This window comes from Mirounga leonina, unplaced genomic scaffold (assembly GCF_011800145.1).
Source record: "Mirounga leonina isolate KUSES-001 unplaced genomic scaffold, KU_Mleo_1.0 Mir_53, whole genome shotgun sequence".
Lineage (NCBI taxonomy): Eukaryota > Metazoa > Chordata > Mammalia > Carnivora > Phocidae > Mirounga > Mirounga leonina.
In genome coordinates this window covers 83746498-83767038 of record NW_023270807.1, presented here as the reverse complement: position 1 = coordinate 83767038, position 20541 = coordinate 83746498, and the positions used below count along the sequence as shown (strand labels likewise).

The 20541-nt window shown below is 40.0% G+C and overlaps 1 protein-coding gene across 10 annotated transcripts in view; it reads left to right on the top strand.

The window, feature by feature from the left end:
• The window catches only part of EPB41L2 (erythrocyte membrane protein band 4.1 like 2), a 210669-nt gene that overhangs the window by 65487 nt on the left and 124641 nt on the right, over positions 1-20541 (top strand). The window contains exon 1 of one of the 10 annotated variants that reach the window (XM_034990637.1): positions 17003-17111. The exons of the other annotated variants lie outside the window; for them this stretch is intronic. The gene's annotated coding sequence lies outside the window, so the exon portion shown is untranslated. Of the gene's footprint in view, positions 1-17002; positions 17112-20541 lie in introns of those variants that run through there. 10 annotated transcript variants of the gene reach the window in all.

The window sequence follows — 20541 nt, the reverse complement described above, 5'->3', positions numbered from 1 at the left end:
ACAAATTCTCTTTATCGGTTTATAAATTTTTCTGATACCTTCTCATCCCAGTATAAAGCAGCCTTCAGACTCTTCCTTAAACCAACCTCTTCCCAAACAATAAACACCAACTCTATCAGTTTTAGCTTGAGTCTCTCCTGTGTTCTTTATAGATCTATTCTTTAGTAACTCAGCCCATTCCATAATAAGTCAGTCAAATTGCTTTCAGAATTGAAATTACAATGGCAGAATTCACTTTGGAAGAGAGGGAGGCGGTGACTATGCATTTGTTAATATTTTATTTAAAACAATGCAGTTACTATCTCTTGTCTGGATAAATATGTCATGATCTGTCTGGTTTTCCTACTTTTTTCTAGTTTTTATTTAACCTGTTGTTTAAAACTACTACCCTGACTACAGTGTAAAGTTTTTTAGTTTTGTGCATAAAATCCTTTTATAAATACCACTTTCCAGAAGAAGTCCAAGCTTTTTTTTTTTTTTTTTTTTTAAATTTATTTGAGGGCGCACACACAGGAGGGAGAGGGAGAGAGAATCTAAAGCAGACTCCACGCTGAACTCAGAGCCCGATGTGGGACTCGATCCCATGACTGCGAGATCATGACCTGAACTCAAACCAAGAGTCAGACGCTTAACCCACTGAGCCACCCAGGCGCCCGCCCAAACTTTTTAATGTAGCTTTTACCTTATAAGGTTCTTGCTGTTGTAGATTTCAGCATGCTAATCAGGTTTCCCTGCTCACCTGTCCAGTTTCTCTCCTCTCTAGACTTACGTACATGTTGCCACTCATATTCTACTCTTGGGTCTCAATGTAGATATAATTTCCTATGGGTAGCCATTCTTCTATGGTTCTTTCTTCTACTGGGCCTCCTCCACCCTGTTTAATGTACCTACTGAATAACCTCCCTTCTCCCCAGTTGACTTTTTATTTGCGTTTCTCCACCATCAGGTTCTAAGCTCCACAAAGGCAGTTATCATATCTGTATTCACAGCTGTCTGGCATCTGATGGGCTCTCAATAAGTATTTGCTGAATGAACAAATGATTACTGAATGATCTGATACTGGCTTCCTGTCCTTCATCCTTAGCACTTATCTTGTCCTGCAGAGCTAGTTCGCAGCCATGTTCCTGTGGTGCATTTGCCTGACACTGAGGCTTCACGTAGGTGACTCTGTACCTCTTTGCGTGGGTAGATTCCATCTACCATGTTTAGTTTTTATAGTACCTGAACTCTGTTCTTGTCATGCAGACTTTTATCTAGTTCTAGCCCCTTCCGATGCCCTGCCAAATAGTCTTATTTTTTTTATTTTTATTTTTTAAGATTTTATTGATTTATTTGACAGACAGCGAGAGAGGGAACACAAGCAGGGGGAGGGGGAGAAGGAGAAGCAGGCTCCTTGGTGAGCAGGGAGCCCAATGTGGGGCTCGATCCCAGGACCCCAGGATCATGACCTGAGCTGAAGGCAGATGCTTAATGACTGAGCCACCCAGGCGTCCTCAGATGGTCCTTTAAAAAATTTTTTTGAGGAAATTCTGGCTCCTAAGATGCTCTTTTTTTCTCTCTCTCTCTTATGTTACCTGAACTTTCAAGAATAGTCCCTTCTTGGAAATACAGTAAAAAGTTAATAGTAACAAATGCTAGAATTAGGATAATTTTCTTTCTGTTCTGGGGTGATTCCCTAATCATCATTCCTTTCCTTGATTTCTGTAATCTTCTCTAAGAACTTTGGTATCCTGTCATCACGTCAAACCCTAGTGGCTGAAAGATCCGAAATCTTGCAGCCTTTCCTAGTCTTCTGGACTTGAAAGTTCGGTATTATTTTTTAGTTATGCCTCTTCTTTACTATCTATTTAGATATCAACTTCTATGGATTTTTTTTCTCTGAAATTTAATATCAGTCCTTTATTTGTCTTTACTATTATTGCTTGCACACCAGCCTATTCTCCTCTCCCCAGCTTTATTGAGGTACAATTGACAAAATTGTAATATATTTAAAACGTACAGCATGATGATTTGATATACAGATACGTTGTGAGAGGATTCTCACAATGAAGATTAAACATCCATTACCTCGCAGTTACTTTTTGTGGGGAGGTGGGGGACAGGAGAATGCTTAAGATGTACTCTCAGCAAATTTCAAGCATCCAATACAGTCTTATTAACTTTAGTCATCATTCAAGTGTACATCAGATCCTCAGAACTTACTCATGACAAAGTTTGTACCATTTGACCAACATCTCCCCCATTTCTCCCACCCATAGGAGCTTTTTGTCCCTTAAAGATTTTACTTATTTTTTGAGAGAGAGAGAGAGAGCGCATGCGCACACGTGAGCAGTGGGAGGAGCAGAGGGAGAAGGACATGCAGACTCTGCGCTGAGTGTGGAGCCCAACGCGGGACTGGATTCCCAGACTCTGAGACCATGGCCTGAGCGGAAATCAAGAGTCCAATGCTTAACTGACTGAGCCACCCAGTTGCCCCCCACAGGAGCCTTTTTATATAGCCTTCCATTTGGACCATCCCTGCTTTTACTATCTCTCCTTTCCAATACAGGGTCCTCAAATTTATCTTTTTATCTTTTTTTTTTTTTAAGATTTTATTTATTCATTTGAGAGAGAGAGAGAGAGCACACAAGCAGGGGGAGAGGCAGAGGGAGAGGGAGAAGCAGGCTCCTCACTGAGCTAGCCAGAGCCTGACGTGGGGCTCCATCCCAGGACCCGGAAATCGTGACCTGAGCTGAAGGCAGACGCCTAACCATCTGAGCCACCCAGGCACCCCTCAGATTTATCTTTCTTGAACAACATTTAGTTGTCATCATCGTGCTTTGCCACAGTCAGATGTTCAGGGGTTTGGAACCTGTGCACGCTGCTGGTGGGAATGTCAAATAGTGCAGCCACTTTGGAAAACAGTTTGGCAGTTTCCGAAAACTTTAACATAGAACTTGCATTTGTCTGGCTGTTCTACTCTTAGGTACACATTGCCCAAGAGAAGTGAAAACCTATGTTCACACGAAAGTGGTGCACAGATGTTCACAGCAGCATTATTTGTAATGGCCAGGAAGTAGCAACAACACAAATGCCCATCAACTGATGATGAATGGATAAACAAAATGTGGTCTAGCCATAAGATGTAATATTACTTGGGCATGTGAAGGAATGAAGTACTGATACATGCTACAACATGAATGAATCTTGAAAATAATACGCCAAGTAAAAAACCAGACACTAAAGGCCAGATATGGCAGGATTCCTTTTATGTAAAATGTCCAGAATAGTGAAATTTATAGAGACAGAAGAAAGTCTCTGGGAGTTTTAGGGAATGATAGCTAAAGGGTTTTTGTTTTTTTTTTTTAAATACACTCAACCTAAAAGTCACCATTTTAAAATATACAGTTCAGTGGTTTTTATTATATTCAAAATGTTCTGCAATGTCCTCATCACCTCAGAATGATTTAATCTCCCCAAAAGAAACCTGTATACCTTAAGCCGTTACTACCCATTCCCCCTTCTTCGCATCACCTTCTGAACCTGCTGTTCCATTTTACGTTCCTGACAGCAGCAATGTATGAGGGTTCTGATTTCTCCAATTCCATGCCAACACTTGGCTGTGGGTTTTTTTTTTTTCCCCACTAGTCGTCTTAGTGGATTTGAAGAGGTATCTCCCTCTGGTCTTATTTCCAATTTCTAATGACTAATGTTGTTGAGCATCTTTCCTGTGATGATTGGCCAATTTTACATCTTGTTTGGAGAAATATATATTCAAGTCCTTTGCGCCTTTTAAAATTGGGTTGTTTGTCATTTTGTTGAAATGTAAGCATGCTTTATATATTCTGCATTTTAGGTGCCCTTATTGGGTGTGTGGGGTACAAGCACTTTCTCCCATTCTGTGGGGTTTTTTTTGTTTGTTTCCTTGATAGTGTCCTTTGACTCACAAATGTTCTTAATCTTGGTGAAGTCTAATTCATATGTTCTTTTGTTGCTTGTGTTTTACGTGTTCTGTTGTGGAATGTGTTGCCAAATCCAAAGTCAGGAAGATTTATACTCCCTTCCTTCAAAGAATTTTATAGTTTTAGTTATGTATTTTAAATCTTTGGTCCATTTTGAGTTGTTTTATATGGTGTGACATAGGGGTTCAGAGTCATTCTTTTGTATGTGGATAGCCAGTTGTCCCAGTACCATTTGTTGAAAAAGTCTTTTCCTTCCTGTGGACGTGGCATCTTTGTTGAAATCAATTGGTTATAAATATGTGGGCTTGTTTCTGGACTCTCAAGTCTGTTCTGATCTGTATGTCTGTCCTTATGCCAGTACCACTATGTTTTGATTACTCTAGCTTTATAATAAATTTTGAAACCAGGAAGGGTGAATCCTTCCGCTTTGTTCTTCTGTGTCATGATTAGTTCAGTTATCTGTTGTCCTTTGCAATTCCATATGAATTTTAGGATTAGCCTGTCCATTTCTGCAAAAAAAAAAAAAAAGAGCAGTTGGAATTTTAATAGGGATTGCTTTGAATCTGTCAATCAATTTGGGCATTATTGCCATCTTAACACTATTAAATCTTTGAATGCATGAACATGGATTTATTTATGTTGTCTTTGATTTTTTTTTAGGAACAATGTTTTATATTTTTCTGTATACATGTCTTGTACTTCCTTGGTTAAATTTATTCCTTTGTATTCTTTTTGATGCCAACTAGAATTATTTTTTGGATTGTTTACATATAGAAATACAATTGAATATGTATATTGATCTTCTGCAATTTTGCTGAACTCCTTTATTAGCCCTTTTTTTTTGATTCTTTAAGATTTTTAATCTAACAATCATGCCATCTGCAAATAGAGATCATTTACTTTTTCCTTATCCTATTTGGATGCTTTTTATTTATTTTTCTTGCCTAATTGCACTGGCTTTAAGTACAGTGTTGAATAGAGATGGTGAGGGGGGATATCTGTCTTGTTTCTGATCCTATGGGCAAAGCTTTCAGTCTTTTACCATTAAGTATGAGGGGCATTTTTATAGATGGCCTTTATCACATTGAGAAAGTTCCCTTTTATACCTAGGTTGTTGAATGTTTTATCATGAAAGGATGTTGGATTTTTGTTAAATGCTTTTTCTATTGAGATAATCTTGTATTTATCTCTCAAGAACATTTTATTGATTGAATTTTGTGTGTTGAATCACCCTTGTATTCCTGGAATAATTTCCACTTGGTCTTGGTGTAAGTTCCTTTTAATATCTTGCTGAATTTAGTGTACCAGTATTTTGTGAAGGACTTTTGCTTCTGTATTCGTTAGGCTTATTGGCTTGTAGTTTCCTTTTTTTGTGATGGCTTTGGTATCCGGCCTCATAGAATAAGTTAGGAAGTTTGGGCTTTCTTTTTGGGTTGATAATGTCCTGAGATTGATTGTGGTGCTGGTTGCACAACTGGCTATAGTAAGAGTCACTGAATTGTACACTTAAAATGGGCAACTTGTATGGTAGCTAAATAAAGCTATTACTAAAACAAGACAAAACTCCCAGCAAACTTTAGGAGGGGCTAACCTGTCTTCTTTAGCTTGGAGTCCTTATCCTGGACTTCAAAACCCTCAACAGTCCTTCCAAATATCCTACTGCAGCATTGCCTCTGGCTTACCACCTTTGTATGTGACTGATTCAGTGATAATGGTGAACTCACCGCCCTACTTAAGATTCCTGTTCCCCCCAGATTTCCTGGAGTGCCTTGTGCATCTTGCTGCTTCACCCCGAGGATTTTCCACCCTATCTTGCAGTCCCTCTTTCCTATCAATGAGAATCCACCATTTCTTGCGAAGTTTTAAGTTTCTTCTGTTTACCGCTCTAGCCTGCAGTTACCCATTAGTCCCAAACCCACTACTCAGTGGATAGAATATTTGAAATCAGAACTGTTCTGGGAAATCTGGTGTATGTGTTTGTAGTACCTGTGGACACATTTTTTTTTTAATGCATTTACAGTTAACTCACAAGTTTATAGCGATGGCTTTTTATTTGAACTGCTCTGGTCTTCCCAAATGGCTGTCCATGCTTTAAAGAAGGCATGATGTGGTATATCTAGCGATTAACCTTATATGCCAGGTAAGTATCTGTTGACGTATATGTACATGTTTGAAAAGTAGAAAGATCCAGAACTTTCAGTTGTGTTTTTGCAGTTTTCCTTATGTATCTCTAAAAGATATTTTTGAGAAAATGTATGGGTTAGAGTAGAAGCAGTTGAGTATAGTCCTTATGTATAAAGTTCACCTGGAAGTGTCAGGCATGGGTAGGTGAGGCTTTTCAGGAAAGGCTGAGTTTGGCATTTGGTTACGTATAACTGGGAAGTTGCATAAGCGTCATGCTGTAATGTCAAGGATATATTTCAAATAAAATAGAATGGGATTCAAATCTTGTGTATCTATCTCCTGCATAGTGAGGGGGTTAAGTCAGGATTCAAATTCAGGTTGTCTAACAATAGTACTGACAATTACTCGCTATACTCTTTTGTATCCCATGCTTATTAAGGGAAGTTATTTCCTTTCTCTGAGCCTCATTTTATTCACGTATAAAATGAACTTGGTAACACTTGCTGTGCAGAGATGTTTTGAGGCTTAAATAAGGGCATTTGTAAACATTCTGCAGAGTGCTTGCTCACAAAATAGGCAGACCTATTGCTATTAGTAAAATATTTTGTTTACTTCAAAACCATAGCACTAACAAAAGATTTTGAAAGCATGTCTGAAACTTATGCAGAGAAATCTGCTTATCTCCTGGTGTCTGAATATTGAATTCTTTACATTTTGGCACAAAGTTTTCAGTGTTCTATTTCTCTAGAATTTAGATAATTTTCCAAGTAAGTAATTGGTTAGTAATTACTTTCTTTTGCTCTCCTGTCTCTTTGTTGTTCAAAATGAGTTATTGTCAGAGTGGTAACAGAATTATACCTTCTTTGTCATTAACTTCCCTGTATGAAGAATTTGAGAGTATCTGCAGTATTTGCAGTTGGCATATTTAAGCCATAGGTATTCAAGTTTCTAGAATGAAGTTTAGGAAGGCTGGCTTTTTTTTTTTTTTTTCTTTCTTTTTTAAGTAGCCTCCATGCGCAGCGTGGAGCCCTGCGTGGGGCTTGAACTCACGACCCTGAGATCAAGACCTGAGCTGAGATCAAGAGTTGGACACTCAATGGACTGAGCCACCCAGGTGCCCTGGAAGGCTGATATTTTTTGTTGGAAACCGTAATAGAAATGAATTAGAGAAGTGGTTATTGGTTTTTATCTTGGCTGCAGAAATATTTGTATAAGAGTATTTGTTGGTGTTGCTATAGAAACAGTCAAAACTACAGCAGGGAAAGCATAAGAAGTAAACCATTGATTTGCTTACGTGAATTGTTGTAGGTTATTCCTAATTGATTTCAAAATGTCTTTGACTTTTTCACTCTTAGCTGTCATAAATAATCCAGATATCATAAATTCAAAATACATCAGCACTGAGAATACTAATACTACTAATCATCTTAATTTTTTTGGTCACTAACTTCTTAGAGGGTTGGGGAAAAAAAAATCCTGCTAATCCATCCAAATTTCCTGTTTGTGATGGTGATGGACTATAATTTAAAAAATATGTATCTCCATGTATTCTTAGGATAGTTTTGGTTCACTTGGGGATTTTTCTTAATGAAAATCATAGAGTAGTTACTATTTTCAAGTTTTATTTATAAATTCTTTTACAAATCTATTGTGAAGTTTTACTGTCCATGCTGTCCATTTTAGGTTTTTAATAAAGCTATGGTTTGGATCAGGAAAAAGTAGTTCCATGAAGCAGTTGGTAGGGGGAAATAGCTCTGCTTCTGGCTTTTATAGACTCCCTTGCTCAAAGGAAGGACTGCTATTGAGTCCCTTACAACTTCAGGGGAAGATGTCTTGCAGCTGTGCCTTTTTGGTTTTGTTCCAGAGATAGTATTTGTGTGCACTGTCAGAATGTCTTAAAGGCCCATCCTGGAAAGGATTCAACTCTATAAAAGGAGTTTTGTTTTATAACCTTTCACATATTCTTATGGGGTTCTGGTGGTGACGGTGGTCTTTATTGTCTTGTCTTTTAAACTGGCATTTTACTGAGACACAGGCTTCACAGTGTGAGAATAGGAATTACAGTTACAGTTTTTGTATCCTGTGAAATATATTTAGCCAAATACTTGGCACACGCTGCAATTAAAACAGCCCTCTCCAAACCTTGTGATTTCAGTGAGTTATTTAACTTCTTTTCTGCTGCTAAACTGACATGAAGATGGCACTTATTTGATTATATTTCTTCTGGGTAGTTAACTAGATTTTGATTTACAAATCAAGTTAATGTATTAGAAGATTATTCTAAGATTATCCCAAACAAAGTTTTTAAAACACCAATAACTTCATATTGAAAATAGTTCCATTGAACCTGTTTTGAATCGTATGCTGACATGAATGCTAAGAGAATTCTCACTGAATATATTCTAGGGGATTGACCATATTTTCTCCCCAAATTTTCCCTTTCCCCTCAGTTTTTCTTTTCTTCCTTTAAATTCTCCAAAGGTGTCTGGGCACCTGGATGGCTCAGTTGGTTAAGCATCCCACTTTTCGGTGGTGCCTGGGTGGCTCAGTCGTTAAGCGTCTGCCTTCAGCTCAGGTCATGATCCCAGGGTCCTGGGATCGAGCCCTGCATCGGGCTCCCTGCTCCTCGGGAGGCCTGCTTCTCCCTCTGCCTGCTGCTCCCCCTGCTTGTGCTCTCTCTCTCTGTGTCAAATAAATAAATAAAATCTTAAAAAAAAAAAAAAAAGCATCCCACTTTTCATCTTGACTCAGGTCTTGATCTCAGGGTCATGAGTTTCTTTTTTTTTTTCAGTATCAGGTCCTATCCATTTTACCTCCTAAATATGTACAGATGCTTAACTGACTGAGCCACCCAGGCATCCCAAGGGTCGTGAGTTTCAAGCCACACACAGTGCTCCACATTGGGCATGGAGCCTACTTTAAAAAAAAAAAAAAAAAGCTCCAAAGAAGGTATCGAAGCTATTTGGGATGGAGAACAGGGCTTTAGATGTATTCGTATCTCTCTAACTAACTTCCTCAAGCTGCTTCCGCTCCTGGTGTATTTCCAGTTACCTTCCCTGTAGTCCCTGGAGTGGGGATGTCCCTCCTTCTGTCCAAGATGAATTGTGTGTGTGTGTGTGTGTGTGTGCGTGCGTGTACACTTTTTAAAGTAACCTCTACCCCTAGCCTGGGGCTCAAACTCCTGACCCCGAGATTGAGAGTCACGTGCTATACCAACTGAGCCAGCCAGGCACCGCTTCTTTTGTGGTTTTGATCCTTTTTCTTCTACCTCTTTTGAACTACCTGCCATCCATTTTCCTTTTTCTCCTTTGCGTCTTGAATCTCTTCCTACTTGGTCTCTCCCACCGAAAGCCTGCAGCAAACAGAACCACCCAAATGTCTCCTGTGCATAAACATCTTCCCGCAACCTTGTACTTCCTGTAGTTATTCCTTCCCTATCCATAGCCTTTCCTCCATCGCTAAACTTGAGGTGACTCTACACTTAACTCTTACCCTCCCCTCTCCAGTGTTCCTTAGCCAGTTGGCTTTTTCTACCGCTGTCCACTGAACTCGCTCTTTGAGGTTACCAGCAATCTTCTCACAACAATTTAAAAACTTCCTTGGTGCCTGAAGCAATGTGCCCTTGGCCCTGTTGTGCACTCCTCCCAGCCTGACTCTTCCCTCCTGGCAATACGTTCATGGTTTTCTGTCTTTCTCTTTGGCTGATCCTTCCAGCCTCCCTGATAGCTTCCTTTCTGTCTGCCTGGCTTTATCATGAGCATTTTTCTTTTTTCTTTTTTTTTTTTTAAGATTTATTTATTTATTTGAGAGAGCGAGAAAGAGAGAGAGTACATGAGAGGGGGGAGGGTTAGAGGGAGAAGCAGGCTCCTTGCTGAGCAGGGAGCCCGATGCGGGACTCGATCCAGGGACTCGATCCAGGGACTCGATCCAGGGACTCGATCCAGGGACTCCAGGATCATGACCTGAGCCGAAGGCAGTCGCTTAACCAACTGAGCCACCTAGGCGCCCCAATGAGCATTTTTCTTACTCTTTTGCCTGGGCTTTCATCTACTTCCATAGCTTCAAATAACACCGAGGGACCAGCGAGTTCCACGTCTTAGCATGGAAACCCAAACTCTTGTTCAGACACACATCTTCAACCATCCTGATTTCCCACCTGGCTGTACACCGTCCCTTCAGTCCAAATGCATTAAAATGGAAGCTTGGGCTTCTTTCATTCCCGTTTCCTATGCTTTCTGGAAATCCCGGTCTGTGTTAATGGCACCACACTGTCTGGCCTTTGGCTGCCAGGAACCTGGGAAATTTGTTCTCCATTACTCCCACGATAGGATTCAGTATCCGGTCCTATCCATTTTACCTCCTAATTTTGTACTGACTCCCATCCCTTCATTTGCATCTTTGTTGCCTCTGTCTTAGTTTAGAAGCTGTTTCCTGGATCAGTGGCGCATCATCTTAACCAGTTTCCTTTCATTGTGTCCCTTGTTCTCCCATGACTGCCAAAATAATCCTCCAGAAATGCAAAATTAATATTTTCCATCACCTGCAGGGTAGAGTTAAAGCAGCTGAACTTAGCATACCCATCACTCATGACCTGGCAGCTACCTCCCTTGTCTATCTCCTCCGCTCCCGCCCCATGTTCCAGGCGGACGAGGTACTTGCCGTTCTCCTCGGGGCTTTTATCTTTCCTGATTCTGTGCCCTTCACTTACTGTTCACACGGGGAGGGCTGTGCTTCTACCCGCTTCCAGTCGGCCCAGTAAGCTCCTTCTTATCCTTCAAGGTCAGCTCAGATGTCACTGTGGGAAGCGTTCTTGCCTCATCAAGTCTGTTACTATCGAATCGTTGATGCCTGTATTCGAGCTCTTCTTCTGTTCACACTATAGTTCTTTATTTAAATACCCTTCTCTTGCACTGCTGGAGCCAAGTTTTACCCAGGTTTGTAACCTCAACAGCTATCCATAAACAAAGAGCAATCCTCACTGAATGAATGGATCTTAGCAAAACCCAAGAGTACAGAACTGAAATCAAGATCTCCTAGGCAACGTGTAATTAATGGTGAGTACTCTGGCTTGATGCTGGCCCAGCTTTATTGTTTGCGTGGGCAGGGCCTGTGGACTGTGGACAGAAGACACATTAGCACCTGTGCTTGGGGTTTTCTTTCATCATTCAACCTAGGAGAGTTAAGTTGTAAAGGCGAAGCTACAAAATGGAGCTACAGTTTCAAATGACAGAGCTAACAAAGTTTTAAGGTTTTGGAAGTACCCCGGGTGCCCAGACAAGCACCCAAGCCATGCATAAGGCCTATATCAGGCAGAAGGAGGACTGATACAGGCAATGTGAGGAGAGGCTCGCTCTGGCGTTGTACCTCCTCAGGGCATAGTCCATAGCTGCACACTGCTTATTCCATACACCGTAACATTTCCCCGGCTTGCCCTGGCAGGAGCTGTGTTCGACTGTACACCACAGGATTCTTGATAGGAGGCTGGTATTGACCTGTTTGCTATTTATATTGTTCTAGTGAGGTCTCTTGGAAATTGTGGTGCCATTTTAAAGGAAAGGAAAGAAAAGAAGGGAAGTTACAGAGGGTGGATTAAGATGGAGAAACACTTTTCCTTCCACATGTTGAGGGGGGGACATATAGGTAAACGGAATTGGTAAGAGATTACCGTATGTTCATATTTGATTTTTAAAAATAAATATAATGATACATTCAGCCATTTTTAGGAGAAAGCCTAGAAGAATTTTTTGACCCTTGGCATTCTGTGTTTAATAGTAACTTGCATTTGTTTAGCATTTTGCACTATACCAGGAGCTGTTGTGGTGATTCTCCTGTGATCCTCACAACAGTCCCATTCTATAGGTGGGTGTTCTGCTGGGACCTTCATTTTACTGGTTTAGTTGCCAGCTAAGTGGCAAGATGCCATGGCAACATACATCAGACTCTGAATATGAATGTAATGTTCTTTCAGATTGGGAAGAGTACACAATTTCTTGGCAGTGACCTCTTTATTTTTTGAAACCTACTTTTTGGGGGAATGGGAGGGCATAGGATTTTTCTTGGGTACAGGGAGTAGGGGCAGAGCTGGGGAGGATTGAGGTCTACCAGATGCCTCGTCTGGGGGCTCTTAATTCCTTCTGGCCATTGGAGAGCCAGCCATAAGGGGCCTCTGTGCCCTGCTTTCTCCATACTAGTGTCTCTGCTCTTTCCTTCTCATCCAGCCAGGGTAACCTGCTACAGGGAAAGACAGTGGGATTATTTATTAGTAAGAATGTGACCTCCAGTCTGGGCTCTGCTGCGGACTTACCACATAACCTGGACAAGTCGTCTAACTTCTGGGCTTCAGCTTCCCCATCTGTGAAAGGCAAGGGCTAGAAGTACATGGATGCCAAGATCCCTTTTGGCTCTAAATTCTTTATTCTATAAAAACCCCATTTTACTTGGCCATATGTAGCGTGTTTCACAGGTGCTAGCAAGGTCTTTGTTTCTGCTTTTTCTGTGATGGGCTTTGTGATGGGTGCTTTTATTTTCTTTAACATCTAAGGCAAAGTGGGTGTCGTTGCCACATTATTAACGGTAGTATTTGTTCATTTAAAACGATACAAATGAGCCTAAACACTGTAAGTCTGTAAGGCCTTCCTTGGCCTCCTCAAGGGAGTTGTCCACTTGGCTGTGCCCTTCCTGTCCCTCTGCTTTAGCCCTTATCACACGTGGTGTAATTATTTACGTATCTGGCCTTCCTGCCAGACTGGTGAATTCTCTGAGGGCTGGAATGGGGAAGAAGCTTTGAGTCCTAAGGCTTTAGTGCCTGATGCAAAGGAGGAACTCAGCAAATGATCCTTAGACATAATTGAGTGAAAATAATACATTTTCAAGTAAATGCTGGGTTCCTGTACTTGCCTGAAAGTATAATTCTAATAGTGATGCTTTTGACTTTTGAATTAAAGCTCCTAACAAATCCTTTTATCTTAACACTTTTTAGATGGTTTCAGAACATTAACTTTTTGATTATGGATTCCCAACCACCGCCTCTTTATGCTTTGTCTTCCACCATACCTGTTCCTATTCTTTATCTACAAGCCCTTTGTTTAAAAAAAAAAAAAAAAAAATCTGGGGCCATATAGCCTATTTTTTCTCCCAAAGTCTCATAAATCTATAGTACTTTCTAACGTTACATTTTTAAAAATGTGGTAGGGATAAGACTTTGCAAGTGACTCATACGGAGTTGTGGAAATCATTCTGAATTTAGAACCTGACAGAAGCTAGACTGCGGGTGGTATGTGGTCAAAGGAGAACTTATGCATAGAAGCCATGGAACTAGTGCAGTGGGGTTTGTTTGTTTTTCTTTTTGCTGACATTAGATATCAGATAACAGTGATGAAATGTGGGCTGTTAGAACATTTTATAGACCAGTTGAAGCTCATCCAGATCGAAAAGAGTGATAAAACTTTTCTCCATGTTTGTTCAGGAAGTATGGTCTTGCATGCTGAGTGGTAAGTAGGAAGAATGGATTCTCTGTAAAATCAGTAGAATCAAAAATAGTGAGTTTTGGGGAGTACTTTTTAGGTTATTTTAGAGTTATGCCAGAAAAATAGTTGCTTTTTTTTTTTCTGGTGTGACAGATGATGATAATTTATGCTTCTCAGGCAGAAGCTAGATGAATAAAGGTGGGCGGATTGAAAGGAATGGTCTTCATTGTCTTTCTGCAACACTGGTAACTTTATTTTCTGCACAGAGTTTGTGTCTCTTATGGTTTGGGAGCTATGAGTGACCAGTTAGATTATTGGGTCCTCTACATCCTAATCAATTACATTTTTTGTTTTCATAAAGTAGAAAGTAGGACAGTTTTAAAAGTCAAGAAATTACGATACTGGATTTAACATAAAATTCTATTTATATACAAACCCACATATACAAATATAGGAAAAATGTCTCATACTCTAACCCCAACCAACTCCCTTGAATACTTAAAAAATAGCCTTCTAAAAGAACAAAAAGTATTCTGAGGATAAACTTCTAATTCTCCACCTCCCCATGCCTTTTTTAAAGTTTTATTTAAGTAATCTCTACTCCCAAGAGCTATATGTTCCCCTGACCAAGCCAGCCAAGAGTGTAGGGGGTCCAGGGACGATACGAGATGCCTGGGATGGATCATAGAGATCTACCATTTATTCCCTTTTAATGGAATAATGAGACTGTGTCAGAACATGACTCTTTAGGATCTTCCCAAGACAGATTTAATAGATACAAATTTGTGTTAACAGTTTTTTGGGGGAAGACATTTGTGGATGTTCACCTTATGTATTTTGTGTACTTCAGTGTGTTTAAAATCTTACTGGGAGTGAATGTTTTAAATGACCCTGGACTTGGCTTGTGTACTTATCTGCCAGGAACCTACTGAGTAACCTTGTAGAAGTTATTTCACTTCTTTGGGTTCAGTTTACTCATCTGGAAAACAAAGGTGTTAAAATAGCAGTAACGCAGTGTTGGTGGAAAAGTCCATTGGCTTTGGGAAGCAGCTGTGCTTACCGTTTTACTGCCAACACGCTTGCATTGGCTTTGAAGACCGATCGAATTGGTGTGAATGCTGACTCTACCACTTATCGGGTGTATGGATTTGGACACTCGTTTATATTTTCTGGGTTCTCTTTTTATCTTCCCAATGAATGGTTTGTTCTATTTCCAAATTATAGTGCCATAAAACTCACTTTCCTGGCTTCTCTTAATCTTTGTTTAAACAATGAAATTCAGATCTTTTATATTGAAGACAGCCGAGGAGTTTGAGCAGTAACATTGGGCTCCATTATTAAGAAAGTAGGTGCCTTAACCAGCTTGGGCTGCCATAAGACAGCACCACTGAGTGACTTAAACACATCTTCTCGCATTTCTGGAGGCTGGAAGTCCAAGATCAAGGTGCTGGCATAGTCTCTTTCTGGTGAGGGCTCCCTTCTTGGCGTGTAGACGGCTGCCACATAGTGAAGCAAGAGAGGACAGGAGAGAATGAGAGAATGATTAAACTCTCTGGCGTTGTCTCTTATAAGGGCACTAATTCCATCATGGTGGCCCTGCCCTTGTGACCTCATCTAAATTGAATTATCTCTGAAAGGTCCCATCTCCAAATTCATCACACTGGGAGTTAGAGCTTCAACATATGAATTTTGGGGGGACACAATTCAGTCTATGGCAGTAGGAGAGTTAAGAGTGTAGGGGATCCAGGGATGATACAAGATGCCTGGGATGGATTGTAGAGATCTACCATTGTCAGCTTCACTCGATGCAGTGCTACGTGTCAGGAGTTTGGAGACTTAGGGATTCCACAGAGTAATATATTTCAGAAAAAGGTTTGGAGCCAGTATTTTTTCAAGTATATTGAAGAAAATCCACCATTGCACAGCAGTATTTAATAAACACATTTAGCATTAAAGGAAGAACATAATCTAAATAAAAGATGATGCTTTGAATTGAATAAGATTGGCTCTACTTAAAAGTTCAATCCAAAAAAAAAACAAAAACAAAAACCCAAAACTCACCAAATCTCCCTTTTGGATACTAAAGTTTAAATTCCATTATATAGAATGGCCTTTTTTTTTTTCTTTCTTTCTTTTTTTTTTTTTTAAGTTTTGTACTTATTTTGACAGAGATCAGTCTCTTCAGAGATGCCACTAGAACATATTTTCACTAAGTTACCATAAAGCACAGCTTACCTTTTCTACCTGTGGATACAGGTGACAACTTGTTGATTTAAATATCTGAAGTGCTTTGTTGTTGTTGTAATTTAAGAAGACTTTTCTTTAAGACTCTGTGGGTGAAGTGAGCATGTAATACTCCTTGACCTAAGAACTGCTTGTTGGAGAGTAATATGGTAGCAGGGTGAGGTTGTAAAAATGCATACTCAGATCCAGAGTCTATCTTGGTCCTGATTTACTAATGTAAATACCTACATTGGAACACACATATACACCCAAATTTAGACTGTGGAAATGTAAAAGGGTGGAATGGTTTGGGATTATAGAATTAAGGAAGATTTAGTCATTTCTCGGATCTCTTTTACCTGAATCTTTAAATTAATGCATTTTCCTTTAGTGACTTTAAATGTATTTTGCTTTCCATTATGTATTTGTATTCATATGACCTATGGATATAGGATTACCTTTTGTAGCCATCATTTCTCATTTAGGATTGACAACAATAAAGCAGGGATTTATCAGCTTTGTAACTGTATGATGGTACCTATAACTCTAAATTAAAATGAGTTTCTATTTTTAAATACAGTGTGAATAAGCAAATTCTTTTACAAATGAATCAAAATAGTCCAGTTTCCAAGACATAAAAATGAAATACCTATGTGTCTACCCAGTTTTTCTGTATCTGAAAATGATAGTGTTTATAGAGAAAGATTAGATTATATGTTGTATACATACACTTTTGGTGTCTATTTGTAGGGTGGATTAAAATGACAGAAATAAAAACAAAGTTGAGGGGGGAGAAAGAAAAAGTTGAGGGGTACAAACCCAAGGCAAAGCCAAAATGATACAAAAACGGAGGAAAAATTTTTCAGCAATAGAATTATAAAAACTATAATCATAAGATCAGTCATTATTAAAACCGTTCTTTTTGTAAAGTGTTCATCTAGTGGGTAGAACAGGCAGCAGGAAGATGACTTTTTCTTTGACCTGTGTGGATTTTCTAGCTGAGGAATGAAGGAACTTGGAACCAAGCTGGGCTTTTCTACAGAGCATGCCCTCCGCCAGCAGGGTCCAGCCTGGGTGGGGCCAGGCTTGCTCATTAAGCTTTTGGAAGCTGGATTTCCATCAGCTTTCCACAGCCTTCTAATGACAGGGAACAGAAGACAACGGGCTCGGTGTACTTTTTAAAAAGCTGCGTATGTATTTTAAGGGGGAGATTTTGAGGAAATTTCTGTTGTCGCAGTGGCTTTTGTGGTATATGCTTGCTTGTTTTTGCTTTTGAAGAAAGTTTGCTTTTGAGACTGTCAATATCCAGGGGACTGAAAATTGGAAAATACTAATGTACAGAGTACATGGAACCTGGGTACGTATACTGTTTGGCAAGGGAACATGTTCTATTTGGTCCAAGTCCTATGAAAAGTGTATTTTTTGTGGCCAGAGTTTAGTTTTGGCCCACTTGTTTGCATTTTTCTAGGCAGATGTTGAACTTTGTCAGGTTATCTTTAACATATTGCTTGTTCAGGTTTGACCTATGAGAATAATGAAGCTAGCTGGTTTATTCTACATACTTGTCCTGTTGTTCAGTTGATTCATTCAGTGTACAATATACTATATGAAAGTTAATTACTCCTAAAGCACAATGAGGGCTATGTAAGGTTAATAGTGTAGTTACTTTTTAAACATGTTAAAGGATGACAGATTTCAGTTTATAAAATGCTTCATTTTCATGTTAAGTCATTTAATGAAAAGAAGTTGTACTGTGACTAGCAGAGTTGAATTCACTTTTTTTTTTTTAGCATCTGCCCATTAGTGGCCATTAACAGTGATGGAGAATTGTATGTTGTTTTGATTTTTTTTTTTTTTGATGTTGTCACACCCTGAGTTAAATATGAGTTGAATAAAGGATAGATATTAACCTCTTTTTTACTGAATATTTAATCTCTGGTCACATTGAAGAAACGGGACAACTCCCCATTGTTGCCCAGGTTCTGATGTCCAGACTTAGAAAAAAATTATCTTCCTGCTTTTTCTTGATAGAATTTACCAGTCTCACAACCTTCTTTCAAAAAGAGCCTTGTTTCCGTGTTAATTTCTCACAAAACAAGCAGAACCACTGTGATTACCAGATGATCTCTGCACATTTCTTTATCACCGACACTGTGGGGAACGAATGCTCTTCTACCCGCTGAGGTCATGAGCCAGTATATCTGCGGGAGGGAGGCACATGCGTACTTGGGAAGTAGAAGTTTTCTGTTTGGGGGCCCAACAAAGAATGGTGTCTTAAAACTATTGGCAGCTTGGGTGTGGGAATAAATAACTGCAGGCGATCCTGGTGATCTGGAGAGCCCACCCATCGGAGGTGCCCTGCCCCGTGTCCAAGTCCTGTGCCTGGACACGTGCTAGGATACCTTGATGACCTTCAGTTCACCATCCCACCTGGATCGCAGAGTTGGAAAGGGAAGTTTTAAACTTTGACATCGAGCTTGCTTGGATTTTTCTGGGGCCCGGAGGTTGAATGCCTGGCATATTCTCCAGCAGAATTCTGTACTGAATCAGGTTTACAAATGTTGAATTCTGAGACTCTTACCGCCAAAGAAAGAAATATATTTAGCCGAAGCAAAACCTTGTCCTAGCCAGCCCCACCTAAGAAGTAGTTGTTTGAGGCTCTTCCTAATAAATGAAGTCGTCTTTGAACTAAACTAATGCTCAGAGTAGCAGTACTTGTGGGGGAAAAGGGTTTTAGGCATTCCAAATGGCATGTCTCTAACTTCATTGTAGTTACAGCTTTTCCCTCCTGGGCTTGGAGGGTCCATATGCTAACAGTCTACGGCACCTTCTGCTGATCCACCAGACTAGTGTCAACATTTGGATCTGCTTACCTAAGCTAGAAAAGTCATGCAGTTTAGTCTCCTCTTTTAAGAATAGATGCTGTGCTTTGGCATAACTCTTTGGTGGTGCTGTAAATATTTAAAATGGCAGAAGTGCTAACGATCAAAATTTTAAAAGTGAATGATATTTTTTGGCTAGGTTTAGATATTTATGCCTGTTGACTGCAGTGTTTCAAAGCTTATGGAGAAGAGGATTTGAAAGTGTGAGATCAGTGTAGGCTCCAGCTTGGTGGCCTTGTCATAGTGTGGCGAGTTGATTGATTTTGACAAGACTTTGTCTTATGACCTATTAAAATGCAGCGTCTGCAGCCTGTGCATTTATCCTGTTCAGTTAACCTTGGTGGATTTGTCGTTAGCTTATTTGGGAAAAGCCTACTGAACTAAAGAATTAATTTTTTTAGCTAAAGAATTTGGAGTTTGATTCACACAGAAATAATATTAGGCTGGTTATAGGTTACCAGTTGATACCAAGTGAGTTTTCTGATGGGGCTGGATAAGGATCCTATTCAGAAGGTAGTTGTGGGATGAGCTCAGAAAAAGCCCACTGCCTGGTGTCGGTTACGATGAGGAGAGATTGCTGGTGTTGGCTTTGTCCTATTTTGAGCCTGGTGTGGATGACATTGGAAGAAACTGCACATTAGTGTGTTTTTCTTTTCTATAGGATGTTATGTGATGGTGGTACAAATGTTTCCCAGGTACTAGGAACATCACAAAAGACACTTATAGAGAAGCCACCAGATGCATGATGCTGCACTAGGAAATGCAGTTACTCATCTGTACAAAAGTTTTACCCTCTTCATGTGAGTTTAGGAGCAGCCGTGGGCAGGGAAGAGGTGTAGACAGGGAACATGACCTTGTGCTTGTCCGGCCAATTTTGTTCGTGCTTTTCCCGATAAACGTGGAGGAAGCTGCTGACAGAGATCGGGGATGTTTATGTTTGACCAGCTTAGAAGTTTAATAAGAATCTTCCCATTCTGGTTTATTTCCCTTTAAAAAATTTTTCGACTTTTAGAGAAATCTGTTTTCAGGTTCCCTGTTTGCACTCCTCCAGGAAAGAATAGGAATAATTTTTTTGGCCTACCTGCAAATGCACCACTGTTATTGTTAACAAAAGACACCTTTTTGTTTTAACTCTACACCGAAGGGGAAAAGGATAAAAAACGAGCAAAGTTTTCTCAGGAGCTGTGTGTGTGTGTGTGTGTGTGTGTGAATTTTTTTTCCAAAGAAGAATTGATTTCCTTGAAAGATGTTGGTCTGCTCTAAAAGCTTAGGTTTTGAGCTTTTCCTGCTTAGGAGAGCAGCCTATATAGGGCAAGGGGCGGGTTTGTGATATAGACTGAATTGGAGACTACTGGCAATCCATTTCTTTAGAGGATGTAAAAATGATCTTAAACCTCATATGCCAGAAAATCAATTTTATTTTAGGCTATCTTCATGCTACTTTTAAGCTGGAACAGACTGGAAGGCTTTCGCACCCATACAACTCATTTGTGTGTTTTTTTCTAAAGATTTTATTTGACAGAGACACAGTGAGAGAGGGAACACAAGCAGGGGTAGTGAGAGAGGGAGAAACAGGCTTACTGCAGAGCAGGGAGCCCGATGTAGGGCTCGATCCCAGGACCCTGGGATCAAGACCTGAGCTGAAGGCAGAAGCTTAACGACTGAGCCACCCAGGCGCCCCCATACAACTCATTTGTGAGGACAGAGCTAGGTGACAGGGCAAGGTGGCTCCGTCGCTTATGGCAGTTCTGGCATTTGGATTGTCTCCAAGGAAGCAGACCAACCACACTGGGTTCACTTCATGCATTGGATATTTTATTGCAAAATACTGTTCTCTTAATAAAGCTTTTAAGTGCTTCAGTTTGTGCGGACTTTCACTGAACAATGTGTGTCCCATATTTATAC